The sequence below is a fragment of the Trachypithecus francoisi genome, unplaced genomic scaffold (genome assembly GCF_009764315.1).
Source record: "Trachypithecus francoisi isolate TF-2019V2 unplaced genomic scaffold, Tfra_2.0 Lachesis_group1, whole genome shotgun sequence".
Taxonomy (NCBI): Eukaryota; Metazoa; Chordata; class Mammalia; order Primates; family Cercopithecidae; genus Trachypithecus; species Trachypithecus francoisi.
This window is the reverse complement of record NW_022681454.1, coordinates 51660649-51675679: the sequence shown is the minus strand read 5'-3', so window position 1 is coordinate 51675679 and position 15031 is coordinate 51660649. Positions and strand designations below refer to the sequence as shown.

At 40.0% G+C, this 15031-nt stretch overlaps 1 long non-coding RNA gene across 2 annotated transcripts; it reads left to right on the top strand.

The window, feature by feature from the left end:
- Window positions 1–7501: 7501 nt before the first annotated feature.
- LOC117086353 lies at window positions 7502–10638 on the top strand. 2 transcript variants are annotated; one of them, XR_004438300.1, is made up of 4 exons: window positions 7502–7909; window positions 8391–8443; window positions 9807–9920; window positions 10474–10638. It is a non-coding gene; the product is annotated as an uncharacterized LOC117086353 (long non-coding RNA). The 2 variants fall into 2 exon arrangements; XR_004438301.1 differs by lacking the exon at window positions 9807–9920 and having other exon boundaries at window positions 7507–7909; window positions 10474–10620.
- The last annotated feature ends 4393 nt before the right edge of the window (window positions 10639–15031 follow it).

Genomic DNA, 15031 nt, shown 5'->3' with positions numbered 1-15031 from the left:
TTCTAGTACATATTTAAATTTCCTAAATTGTCCCCAAGGACATTTTGAACCAGGATATACTCAAAGTTCATGTGTTATATTTGGTTGGTGTTTCTTTATTCTCTTTTAATTTTTTATCAGTTCTTACCTCACTTCCAACCTTTTCTTGCTTCTCTTGACATTGTCTGTTTTGAAGAAGCCAGGCCATTAGGCTTAGTACCAGTTTCTGAACTTGTTTGATATTTTTCCTCAAAGTGTCATTTAACTTGTTCTTCTATCCTCTATGTTATTTATAGGATGGAATGCAGGTCTTTTGCCTCTATTGCTTTTAAGTGAAACATTGTGGCAAGAATGTTTCCAAGTCCATGCTACGTTATTCATATTACTTCACATCAAAATTTCCATGACCACTTCCTCTTCAAAATATTGTGTGGTTTCCTAGCTATCTCTGAGGTCTGGCTAGACTAGTGGTTTCAACTCTGGCTTCACTTAGAAATCATTGGGGAGTTTTAAAAAAAATTTGGTCCTGAGTTATACCCCTAGTAATTCTTGACTTGGACAAAGGGATTGGTAATTTTGTAAAGCTCCCCAGGTGATTTTCATGTGTGAACTGGGGTAAAAAGAAGCTGGTTTAGAATATAAGTGCTGAAAGGCAAGGGGTACACCTTTCTTATTTACTACTACATATTCTCAGAGCTGAGCAGATGGCCTGGCTCATAATCACTACTCAATATTACATGCTGAATTAATTATTAATTAGTTAACATTCAGCATACAGGCAACCTCATCTTCTCCCTTTCATACTCTGACTTTTCTTATTTTTACTACATGGTGTACTATGAAGCCAACAGTTTAATTTTATAGCATCTTTAGCGAAATCACAACAGGCCACTACTTTGCAAATTTCTGAAAACTACATATCAATGGGAAAAGAACCATTTTCAAACTTCTGAGAAAGGAAAAATGAGCAAACGATCATTTAGCTGTAGTGTTACATTAGTTATGCTGCAGACAATTCACTCTCTGTTTTTCTTTTCACATTACCAGTTCTTCCAGTTCTTATTTTAATGACTGGTAGAATGATTCCAAAATTACTTAAGGTGAAAGAAAGATCAGGAGTTTGTCTTAGTTGTAACTGTTGTTTTAAAGATACTGAGCAAATTTTAACCATGTGGAGGAATGCTATTGAAAGAGAAGGATTTGGGGTATAGTTATGCTTCCATTTGTTTGAATTCGACTTTGGCCAAATCCTAAGAACAGAATGAAAAACAGTGTATGATTCATACGTGATTGTTACAATTCTACACCTGTAGCTTCAAATAAAAAGGAGTCAAGAATGATTGCCTTCAAAAAAAAAAAAAGAGAGAACCATAGCAAATTTAGGAAACGATTAATATACACTTATTTACTGTAATGTTACTAAGTGAAAATCATTAATAATCCAATAGAAAATCAGAAAAAGACACAAACATACAGTTTGTATCTGAAAAGGCTTTTATACTGACAAAAAAAATGGTCACTCTCACTCACAATAGCAAAATTGTAAATTAAAACTAATTCTGAGATCTTTTCCTCTAACTCGTAAGAAAATCTACCATAGTGGAGGAATACAAATGCATATATGTTTTCATCAAATAATACCAACTAAGGAAAATTATCATACAGATACCTTCCACTCATTATGTGAAATAACACATAAAGAACATTACTCATTCCATTGTGAGAAAAGATTAGAAGCAACTAAATATCTATCATTAGTGAATTGGATGAATAAATTGTATTTATTTTAAAAATAAAATGCAATAACAGAATCAAACACACTGCAGTATAATAGGAAACCACAGGGACACTACGTATTGATATGGAATGCTGATATATTGTTTAGTGAAGAAAATATATAGAATCATCATGTAGAGTATCTTACAATATATCTAAAAGGAGGAGACCAGGTATGATGACTCACATCTGTAATCCCAACATTTTGGGAGGCTGAAGCAGGAGGATCACTTGAGACCAGGAGTTAGAGAACAGCCTGGGCAACAAAGTGAGAAAAAAAATGTTTTTTTTTTTTTTTTTTTTTTTGAGACGGAGTCTGGCTCTGTCGCCCAGGCTGGTGTGCAGTGGCCGGATCTCAGCTCACTGCAAGCTCCGCCTCCTGGGCTTACGCCATTCTCCTGCCTCAGCCTCCCAAAGTCGCTGGGACTACAGGCGCCCGCCACCTCGCCCAGCTACTTTTTTTTGTATTTTTTAGTAGAGATGGGGTTTCACCATGTTAGCCAGGATGGTCTCGATCTCCTGACCTCATGATCCGCCCGTCTCGGCCTCCCAAAGTGCTGGGATTACAGGCTTGAGCCACCGCGCCCGGCCAAGAGAAAAAAATGTTTTAAAAAATTAACTAGATGTGGTGGTGCATGCCTGTAGTCCCAGCTACTCAGGAGGCTAAGGTGGGAGAATCACTTGAGCTCAGGTCTTACTCTGGGAGGCAGAACAAGACACTGTTTTTGTTTTTTTGTTTGTTTGTTTCTTTGTTTTTTAAAAAGGAAACAAGAAGGAATATATATTTGTACTGTAATATTTTATACATGAAAAATTGGGCGTCAGATAAATAAGGAACTGGTAAGTAGTTAGCTATTTAGGGGAGGGGATGGGAACTTGGTGGGTGTAAGACAGTGGGTGGGAGAAACAGGAAGGAAACTTTTCACAAGACACTTTGTCATATTTTATTGTGTTTGAACTGCATAAATATAGCACATATTCAAAAATCTAAAGATTTTGGAAAATCCCTATCAAAACTCCTGGGAAATGTACATTTTTGAGTAGAAAGTATCCCAGACAGTCTTATATCCCTTATTCTTGTTGTGGAGTTTCAGAATTACTTACCAGTTTCGCTAAAAATGAAACTGAAACTCTCCTTACTTCTCATATACTCAGTTCTGAAAATGGACTCAGGGAAAAAACTCAGAAGAAAAACCTTCTCATGATAATTTCCAATGTTGATTTTTGTTGCTCTACAGAATTCCAAAGTTTTAGATTACACTTAAACATGCACTATTTAAAGTCCAAACAGACCACTGTTGAAAGGTATCCAAACCAAGGCATGTGCTTACGTAACACTGAAGTAATGGTATCAAAGTAAAATTAATCTTTTTCTCCCATCAAGCTCTCAATGGAATCCAAGAGAGGGGAACGCTATCTCACACAATAATGGAGAAAATTTCATCTAAGAAGAGAAGGAATTATTTTTCCACAGGCAAATCAATAAGATAAAAAGTAACTGTGGTTTACTCATTTACCTCTTAGCATCTACTGCTTTGGGTTATCGCTTATCTTTGTGCACGTATTCTACTACAAAAAAGTATGGGACTGTTATCATTAGCACTTTGTCCAATGCAATGCATACAATAGATGCACCATAAAAGCCTGACCTAGCACAGTAAAATATATGGGTTCTAGGGTCTCTGTGACCTTGCCAAGTCAAACATTCTTTCTCTGGCTTAGCTCTCAATTTCTTTATCTGGAGGTGGAGTGCCTAACTTGGAGTACCTCACAATGTTGATACAGTGGCCAAATAACACAATAAATATAAAAGACTTTGGAAAGTATAAATGAAAGTAGTACTACTGTTACTGCAATTATGACACAGATATAAACAGATAGGGCAGAGGGGGAAAAAAGTTGATTCCAGAACACGCTTCATGGAGTCTCACTCCTATAGAAGAGCAAAAGGAAACCTAGGTAGGTTAAGTAACTTGCTGAAAATCAAGTAGCCAGTCAGAAGTAGAAATGAAGACAAATTCTCATTCACATGTTTTGACTGAATGACTCATTTTTCTACTACTTTAATTCTATTACTTGGCCTTGAGAGCTCATAGAAAATGTGAAGGAGAGGCATCACCTGGTTACTCCAGTCATAGGAAGGCTGGAGAAACATTAAAGTGTTCAGATAAAGCACAAAAGGATAGGAGAGAGGTGATCAAGTCCTGGTTGCGACGGTTATAAGTAGAAGCATAAGGGTGGAGGGATGTTACGGAAAACTTTTACTAAGCATTTCTGACCTACCAAGGTCTTTATGGCTTTATCTCATGTAACCATCAAAACAATCTAGTCAATGTAATCTCCATTTTCTAATTGTGGAAGTGAGATGAGAAGCAGCTATTAGGTAGCTGAGTTGTGATGGATCTGGCACTGCGTAACTCTGTTCAGGCCTTCCGATTGCTATTCCTCATTCCACAATTACTGATAAAGATTGTAGAGGATGTCGGCCCAGTGGGAGAGTATTAGAGACTTTTTTAAGGGAATATATGCTCAAAACTTACACATCATTTATCTTCACTAAATATTTCCTTTCTAAATTTGTAGAGTAAAATATTAGTAAAAATCTCAAGATGGATTCATGTTGGGTGTTTTCTTCTTGAAAGATAAAAGACCTTTTTTAAGATGAACATTTTTAGGATCCTCCAACCAAAAGGACCAGAACAGGTGGTTTGAGTCAGTGAATAAGTGCTATCACCTAGAGTTCTTTAAATGAAATTAGCCTGGGATATTTTATTTCTCTATATCAAGTAAGTAACTGAGTAATAATAATATTCAACTCATACACAGAACGTTCTAAGTACCACGTGCTATTCTGAGAAGCTGCACATTCATTTAACCCTCATAACTGCACGAGGTGCGCTCTCTTATTATTATTATTCTGCAAATGAAGAAACTGAGACACAGAGAGGTTAAGGAACATGTCCAAGATCAAACAGTTAAAAAGTAGTGGAGCTCAGATTCAAACACAGGTAGCTTGTTTAGCACTACTCAGTGTTGCATATTGTGTATCACTTTGTATATTTCCTCACTTAGGATTTAATTTAAAAAGCAATTTTTCTGTCTAAAGTAAAGCTTTCAAATTCTGAAGTTAGACCGACAAGGGTTCACATATTAATTAAGTCATTCTAATATTGATTCATTCAGTATATATTATAATCCTACTAAGTAACAGGTTAAGTAATAGCAAAAGTAGACATAGTTTCTGCTGTCTTAAAATTTAAAGTCTAACAAGGAAATACACTTAAATCAAATAATTGCAAATAAATCTAAAAATTACAAATGTAAGAAAAATGAAGGAAAGATTCAAGCCGGCCAGGCGCGGTGGCTCAAGCCTGTAATCCCAGCACTTTGGGAGGCTGAGACGGGCGGATCATGAGGTCAGGAGATAGAGACCATCCTGGCTAACACAGTGAAACCCCGTCTCTACTAAAAAATACAAAAAACTAGCCGGGCGAGGTGGCGGGCGCCTGTAGTCCCAGCTACTCGGGAGGCTGAGGCAGGAGAATTGCGTAAACCCGGGAGGCGGAGCTTGCAGTGAGCTGAGATCCGGCCACTGCACTCCAGCCTGGGTGACAGAGCGAGACTCCGTCTCAAAAAAAAAAAAAAGAAAAATGAAGGAAAGATTCAAAATGTTATGATAAGATTTAAAAAAAAAACATGTAAGAGGTATATGTCCTAGTTGAGGGTGGTGGTTCTGAGGAAATGACCTTTGAACTAGAATTACTAATTTAGGGTTCTTTGTTTTGTTTTTGTTTTATATTTTGTTTTGAGACAGGGTCTCGCTCAGTAGCCCAGGCTGAAGTGCAGTGGTATAATCTTGGCTCACTGCAACCTCTGCCTCCTGGGTTCAAGCGATTCTTATGCCTCAGCCTCCTGAGTAGCTGGGATTACAGGCACTTACCATCACGCCCAGCTAATTTTTGTAGTTTTTAGTAGAGATGGGGTTTCACAATGTTGGCCAGGCTGGTCTTGAACTCCTGGCCTCAGGTGATCTGCCCACCTCAGCCTCCAAAGTGCTGGGATTACAGGTGTGGGCCAGCACTCCCGGCCTTAAGGTTCTTGAGTTAACATTACTAAACTTTAATTCTCACCTAGGAAATAAGGGTAATGGATTGTCCTAAAGTCTTAGTAACATAATAAATGCAAAGAGGTTATCCCAGCACTTTGTAAGTACTTAATAAATGATAGTCATTGGCTTTGTGATATTATTTTTCTCTTTGCCTCTTGACAGGTATCCCATTAGAGAACAGGATACAAGAAATATGAAAATTGAGCATGGTAGCCATCATAACATTAGAAAGGATGGGGGCAGGAAGAAAATATTTTTAAAATACTATGGATTTTAATTTGTAAAAAAGAGAGTGATTCCAATGGATTTCAGATTTTTAATAGAGTTAGTAAAATAAGCAGTAACCGAGTGGGAAAATAAATGCACATGGGAAATTTAATTATTCGTTAATGTTTTTCTGGCATTTCCAGAATTTTGCCTTGATATTGATTGTGTCTACAGAGTGTATGTTTTTCTGTGTTTTTAAGTATATCTTTCAGTGTTATTCCTGGATTGACTGATTAATATGCTCTGACTTTTACCCACAGCTTAATATTCCAGCACATAGGAGAAAAGGTTAGGTTGTCTGTAGTTGGTGTAAAGGCCAGTGGAGGTGGGCATTGAGAAGCTACAGCTCTAAGTAAGAAAGATATTTCAGAGCTAATATGTGGATGGTAGAGAGTTTCCAACCTGATTGTTCTCTGCTTCAGCTTAGCGAGAACAAGATGGAAAGCCTTTTATGTCTTCATAAAAGCTTATTTACTCTTTCCTGAAATGTGAGGTATCTCTGGAAGAATTTTCCTGGGGATAGGTTAAGTCCTGCTCTACTTTTTTCCCAGAAATTTGCTTATGCTCCCTTGGGGAGAGCACTTCAAAGGTACAGAGGACACTTCAAAAGGCCGGGAGCCTCATCCATGACTGGTGTAAACTGATTGAGGTATGCGCCCTGCAAATTCCATGAGTACACAGGCAGGCCAGCAGGTAGGCAGGATGCTCCTGGGGAGAGGGCTGTGCTGATGTGGACCTGAGCACATTCTTATCCAGAATCCCAACTCCACCCCTCTTGATCTGGGGGAGGAGAGAGGAAGTGTGGACAGGAAGGGCAGTAGAGAGTGGGGGCATAGGAATCTGTCCAGGCCACATCTGGACTTTAGCTATTACCCCCTATTTCACCCAGCTGATTTTGTCCCCACCGAGACAATCACTGCAGCAGCATCTTTCAGGAGTCTGGTTGACTCTGTCCTTGATTCTTGTACTCTTGAGCACCATCAGCTCTGGAGTTTCCATCAGGAAAAGATTTGCTTTTCTTTGACTGGTCAGTCCAAAGCTAACTAACAAATGTGACTCACATTCTCTCTGTTATTCCTTCTGGGTTAAATTCTGCAATATGGAAGGGAGCTATGTTACAATGAAAATGTGACATTAAGTAATGACAGCCCTAAAAAATCACCATTAACTATGAATGGAATTGCCACGTTCTCTTTAAATGCAAGGGTGTTTTTCTCATCATCAAGGATGAGCACTGAAGATGTCTCACGTTTCCAGAGTGATTCTGAGGGGCTGACTTTTCATTTAAAATGTAAGTTTCGTAACTATGATCACATTTTTTCCCATGTAATTAGACAATTGCATCTGACTACTGACTAATGACGACAGTATTTTTGCTCCCTCCTCTTCCAAGCACACCCACAGACCCACAGATTCCAACTTAAGGATAGTTCAACTTCAAAGTTTTCAAATTTACAATAGGTTTGTCAGAAAGTATCAATGTATTTTCTATTTATGACATTTTTTACTTATGATAGGTTAATCGAGATGTAACTCCATCATAAGCTCCTGAGGAGGTTCTCCCTGGAGGGATAAGGTGGAGAGTATAAAGACCAGTAAAATAAAAGAGACAGGAATAGAACTTTCCAGGCATAAGGAGGTAATAAATAGAATCACCATGGCAAATCCGGAACAACTAAGAGACGCTTTTAAAGGCAAGACTGCCTTCTCCAGAAGCTCATTCTTCAAGTCCCCTCCCCATGCAAGCAAAGACAGTCAGGCGCTGTGAAAGTTACATGGGTGAGATACTACTTCATTCAAATTCTTCATCTTAACACTGCACAGCAAAGAGGATGTCTTTCCCCGCTTAGAATTTTAAAAATGTGTTTTAAAAATGTATTTCCTGTGTACAGTTAGTCACTGCATTATTGACCACACCTAGCACATAGTAGGTAGGTAAAGGGTTGTTGGATGACATAGATAACTCATGGAACACCCTATGCGTTGCTAATTCCTGCTGCCATCTCAGAAAAGAGCTTTAATTTTTTGTCGGTGTCAAGCAACAAAAGTCCCCTTGTCCCCCAGCTCTTATGTTTAAGGTCTTCACAAATAGGAAATACCTTCTTATTTATTCCTTGACCTGTGTGTGACTGCTGTGTCTGAAGTTTAGGTCCAGAAATAAAAGAAAAAAAAAAATCCCCAAACAATTTTTTTAAAAGACCCTCCTTCAATGCTGTTTGCTGCCACCTTTTTTTTTTTTCCCTTGGCTTCCTTCTTTCAGCATGACATCCTCTCAAACGCTACCTGACAGACTGCTGCAATCACCCTGTGAATGTAAGTAATTTCCTTATTGACAGCCTCCCATTCTCTCTGACATCTGCCAGCACTCCCTGACACTTGAATAAGCATTAAGACATTAACAGTCTGGCACAGGTTTAAGGGCTGGAATAGTAATGCTTGGCAGGCCTGCTGCACAAAGCCACATGCAAAGACCCCCACTCATTCAACTCTGCCGTCCTTCTGGTTGGAAAATGTGGCAGAGCCCACAGTAAATGCCGATTATTCGCTTGACTGCTCTGGCATTTCGGTGTCTCCTTAGACAGGCCAGATCGTACATTAAAGGAAAAGAAAGGGAAAACACGAAAACGCCTGCCTGTGAGGCAGTGTGAGAAGTGAATGCTAATAAAAAGGCAGGTCTTTGCTCAGTGAGATGAGTTAATATTTTATTTATCTTACTTTAGTTATTGATTTATTTTTCCAGATAGAGTCTTGCTCTGTCATCCAGGCTGGGGTTCAGTGATGCATCTTGGCTCACTGCAACCTCCACCTGCCGGGTTCAAGCGATTTTCCTGCCTCAGCCTCCCGAATAGCTGGGATTACAGGCGCCTGCCACCACATCTGGCTAATTTTTATATAATTAGTAGAGATGGGGTTTCACCATGTTGATCAGGCTGGCCTTGAACTCCTGACCTCAAGCAGTTGCCTGCCTTGGCCTCCCAAAGTGCTAGGATTACAGGCATGGGCCACTGTGCTCGGCCAATATGTTAAAGGGATTCACTTCGAATAGAAGCAATGTTAATATCATACAGAACAATTTACATCATACTTTCTTCTGAGAATATCAGATTCTTTCCAAATACTGGCTGGCAAATGCCATCTTTGTGCCATAAATTTCTGAAAGCCAATTTGTGGATCCATACCCAGAAAATTATTAGGAAAGAACACCATAGTAGTCTTTGTTGCTAGAATCTGTTCACTGAGCAATGGCAAAGCTATTAACATGCTTGATATTAACCTGCTAAGTGAGTCAGAGAGCTGCTTCCATTCTGTTTTAAGTAGAGCTTGTTTTGGATCAGAAACCTGTAATCTACACAGGTAATGCTGAAGTTAATATCGAAACAAGAGGGACAGAACTGTTCCTGTGAATGCTACACTTTTTCTTGAGTGAAAAATGAGTCAATATGACTGCACTTGGGAAACAAAAGAAGAATTAAAATAGGTCTAACAGAAGGTCAAGGCAGTCTGATGAAAGGGTCAGGAAGATGTTTCCCTTGGGGCATATTCTATGGCTCATGAATCTCCTGACATCTTCTGGGGCTAAAAGTCCGCATCTTTCTCATTCTTCCATTTGGGCACTGTTAGGACTGGGGGGTGTCACAGAGAATGGTTGCTAGTGGCACAGTGATTCCTTCTGCAGATTGTCTTCATTTCCTTGTTGATTGGTTTGAACCTGGGGTCATTATCTCTGCTTTGCAAATGAAGAAGAGAAAGAAGCTCAAAAAGGAAAAGAAACTTTTGCCAAATCGAACAGGTAGTAAGTGGTAAAGGCCTAAAATGAACCTGGGTCTTGACTCCTCGGTTGGTATGTTTCAATCACGTTAACTCCCAGCCCCAGGCAGCTTGGTGAATATTACCAGAGATAGGACATAGCAAATCTGGAAGGACAGTGACTACCAGTCCAGGGCCAAAAGAGCTGTCTATGACCGTGATTATGCTGACTGATAAGTATCTGAGCAGAAACAGCAAAATCTGTTCTAATCCACCAAAAGAGGCTGCTGAGATGGGCAGGGCAGCTGCCTTCAGACTGACCTCATTCCTTCATAAGCACACAGGAGAATCAGGGCCAGCCAAGTGGTGGGTATGGGAGGCGTTTGAGGATGAGTGGCCAGCGAGAGTTAGAGTTTTTAAACTATATTAAGTGCCTCTTCTGGGTTTGCTCCGAACCTTGAATGTTTTAAGGTTTTGGAGTCATGGGGACCCGAGTTTTGCACCTCACTAGTTGCTTAGACTGGGCTAAGTTTAGTTAACTAAATCTCATTCTTTTCATTTGTAAAATAGTAATGACAACCATATCTTCCTCATAGGCTTGTTGTGAGGACAAACTGAGATGAGGTTTGTCAAGCGTTCAGCACAGAAAATGCTCAACATCTCTCTCTGGATGACCAGCAGTTACTTCAAATGCATCCCCCAAGGCAGTTCATCTTCCATGTAATCATAATAATAACACTAAAAAGCCACTGGGAGCTGTCTGTGTTCTGTGCTTTACACTTATTATCTTATTTAATCCTGCAGTTAGGAATTATTTTTCACTTTTACAGATGGGGTAACTGAAGCTCAGAGAGATTAACCAAACTGCCCAAAGTTTCACAGCTGTTAAATGCCAGACCAGACTTTGGTCATCTGATGCCAAAGCCCACTCTGGGCTAAACCACCTTGCCCTTACCAGAGATGAGGCTGCAACCCACAGGAACTTTGATTTTCTTTTTTCCCTTGGTTTCACATTCACACAATGAGGAATTCGTCCCCTGCTGTTTTATCTCATGGGGATCTTTTACATCTTGTCCAACCTTTGCATTATCTCTGCCTACCCCACTTTAGGACCAGTTTTGCAACTGCTGGACACCATGAACTGCTTCTGCATGGCATGAACTGCTTTCTGAATGCCTCTTCTTCCACCCAAGTCCCTTTCTAGTTCACCTCCACCTACCATAGTACTGCTCGATTAACCCCCAAAGCCTAGCTTTCATCATGTCCCTGCAGAAAACCTTCAATGACTCCCCACTGTCTGCAGAAAAATAAAATGATACTAGTTAGCCTGGCAATCAAAGTCTGGTTCCTCCACAAATGCTCAATTTAGCTTTTCATTACTTCTCCTATATACTCAGTAGAATGCAGATGCCATGACTACAGAAATGTGTACCCTTTCTTCACTGCGACATCCCCAACACCTAGAATAAGACCCCGTTTATACTAAGTGCTCATTAAATATTTGCTGAAGTATGAACTGAACGATTTTTCGCAGCCAAAATGATTGTATTTTCTTCCCACCGTGTTTTACTGTAAAGACATTGAAAGACATGAAATCTGCTTTCTTTTTTTGAAGCTGCTGATATATTTTTTTAGAAATGAAGAAAAGCCAAAACAAGATTTTAAAAATTTGATATATTTTCAAAGATAACATTTATCAAATTAATGCTTTTAGTGTCTACAAAACACAATGTCACATAATGGTGCTATTCAAAGATAATTACAGGGTTTATAAAAATATTCATTCCTAGTCAGCACAGGCAGTGTGATCCAGTACTGGAACAGTTTAAAATAGGGTGACAGAGGACGTCTTTAGTATTGCCACTGTATGCATTCCTGAATCAGGGTATAAACTCTTCTGTGGGCCCTCCTGAATGTGGCCTGGAACTAATGGCTCTGTGGCCCCATCACATGTCCTCACGCCCTATCTTCATGCATTCCTTTCCTTCCCTTCCATCTGCCCACCTTCATACTCCATCTATCCTTCAAAGACAACTAAATATCTCTCTCCCATCTTTTTCTAGGGCTCCTTCACCAGAATAATTCACTTATTCTTCTGACTTTCCCATAGCAATTTAATTGTAGGTTCATATGTGTTTATGATTTATTCTTCTAGTTATATATATTTCCACTAGGTTCACGGGAACAGAACCCATCATCTATTTCTGATGTATCTTTGTACCCACTCTCTGCCTACTGCTTTGTATCACGTCATGTCCACAGATGCTCAATATATATTTTTGAATAAATAAATGAATGTGGCAACGTAGGTAAAAATAACAGATGGCTGAAGTCTCGGCATTAGGCATTTGGCTGACTTTACCAGTTGGTGGAGGGAGTGGGGGAGAAGGGAACTGTGTCTGACAGAGGGTTAGCAAATGAAAGGCAGCAAATCATGAAAAGCAGCATGGCCTATTGATTAAGGATCAGTCTTGAGGCCGACTGCTTGGGTTCAGATACTAGCTCTGTCTCTCATTTGTTGTATAAGCTTTAGATAACAGATGATATTTTTATCTACCTAATAGGTTTTGTTGTGAAGATTGGATGAGCTTATAAATGTTAAGTGGTGATTCTCATTGTGATAGATTGCAATATTGTTTCAAATATTTTGCTACCTTTCATGTTAAAACACACACACACAGAGATACACACACACACACACACACACACACACACACACACATCTGTCTTAGCTGCTGTTCTGGCTGCTATAGCAAATTTCCATAGACTGGATGGCTTAAAAAACAAACATTTATTTTGTAAGGTTCTGGAAGCTGGAAGTCTGAGATCATGATGCCAGCATACTTGGGTTCTGGCAAGGGCCCTCTTCTGTCCTTGTGTCCTCATATGGCAGAGAGAGGATGACTTCTCCTTGTGTCCTCATATGGCAGAGAGAGGATGACTTCTCCTTGTGTCCTCATATGGCAGAGAGAGGATGACTTCTCCTTGTGTCCTCATATGGCAAGAGAGGATGGCTTCTCCTTGTGTCCTCATGGCAGACAGAGGATGAGCGAGATCTCTTGGGTCTCTTTAACACTAATCCCATTCATGAAGTCCCCACCCCCATGACCTGATCAACTCCCAAAGGTCCCACCTTCTAATACTATCACATTAGGGATTAGGATTTTAACACATGAATTCTGGGGGAACAGAAATATTTAGTCTGCTAGTCTGCTACATTATTCCTGCCTACTGTCATGTGACTTGCTGTGTTCCTTTCATTGACATCAGGCTTGGCCATGTGACTTGCCGTGATCAGTGGCATTTCAGTGGACATGACATATGCCCTGACTGAGCAAAGGCTTTCTGAGCCATTGCACCCTTTTCTCTCTGCCACAAGAATGACATATCTCAAATAGGGTCTTCTCATTCACCCTGATCCTGCATTGAAGAAGCCATCTGGAGAAGTCTTACCCATCAGGACCACCTACCACCTCTGTTACTGCAAACCACTAAGATTTGGGGGTTACTGCTGTAACACAGCCTGGCGAAAGCTGACTAATAGCCCAGTGTAAAGAAGTACTCAATCCCTATAAAGCCCTTACAACAGCGTCTGGAACATAATAAGGGCTCAACAATGATTATCATAATCAATGTACTGACTTTTGACACACTTCCCAATTTGCACTTGCTGGTCTGAAATTAAAAGCCTCATCCTTGGAGTCTTCCAAATATTCTGTCACAGACAATCATCTGACTAAGAGTTGGAAGGCGTGGGTTCCGGTTCTGACTCTGCCCTGTGACGGTGCTCACGGGACATGTTCTTTCTGTTTCCTCACAGATAATTGTCAAAGTTCCTTCCAGTTCAGAGAAGTTTCTGAGTCTGCAGACAAGCAGCTGTTGGAACCATCTACATCAGTAAACAAGTGTTAGCTCTACCAGTCGCAAAGCTGGGCGATTTGTGCACCTTGGCTTCTCCGTCCTTTTCTCCCTTCAGAGGTTTATGTTAGGGGTTAGCCACTGCCAGTTTTCAAAGAAATGGCATTTTTATAGGCTCTTGCAGCAAGACAATTTTTTTTTTCCATTAAGTAAGTTGGGGCACAAAACTCTTAGCCAGAGAAAAAAGTGGTTCCCTAAAAAAGGGAAATACATGCTTTACAGAGGTTATGAAAAAATCTTTGGCTAACCAAGTATTCTCTAGCATAAAAGTACAAAACAAACAAACAAACAAACAAAAATCAGGATACAATCAGAGAAGAAAACAAGGCTGCCATGGTGAGCCGAGCACGAGCCTGAGAACCAAAGCCTTGGGTCCCAGCCTGTTTCTGCAGTTAGTCGGCCAGGTGACCTTGGGTAATCACTCATTTCTTTCTATATGTAATAATAAAGGATCTCCAGATTCCTGTCTAGCACTAGCTAATATTTCATCACTATGACTCCATCAGAGTTAATTGACAGGGTTGTTTTTTACAGGCTTTAAGTGGCAGTTCTCTTAATTTGCAGAGTAGGGGAAATATAATAAAGAGGGAAATGTTTAGAGAGGAAGCCCAGCCCACACTAATCTTCTGAATTGGTAATAAATTTTCATCCTAAAGGAGGAATAAAAGAAAGAACTAGATTTATAATCATTTAACAAACAAGCATTATATATGATTTATCAGAAGAACAGGTAGTCTAGTATCTTTTCCTGCCTATCCTCAGGGGATTTTCTGTTTCAACTAAGGAGAGCTGATCTCTGCCATATTTCTCCCAGTTCTGTTGCAATGTATTCAAAGCAGGGCTGAGATCAGCCAGAGGTCTGTCAAATAGAGTGTGGGTACCAAAGTTTGCCCATGGATTGATGTATTATTGGTTTCAAAAACCAAGTCCTCCTCCCATCCCAGCACCTTGGGATGGCAGGTGCCTGCTGTTCCCAAGTCTCTGGCTTCAGCAGAATAGAAAAGGAGTCCAGCTTCCAGGCCCCTCCTTTTCCTAGATTCCCACCATCATCTTTCCTCAGCCTGGCCCACTCTTGCATGTGAGCATAGATGGCTCCAAGATTAGCTTTGGTAAATATATGATCTAAATAAGAACATAAGCTTCAAGACAAGTTCCTAGGGAGCGCCTACTCCACTTTAAGAACATACTATCTTTACTACATAGAGATTCTATGATGGTCAGAACTTGTGAAAGGCC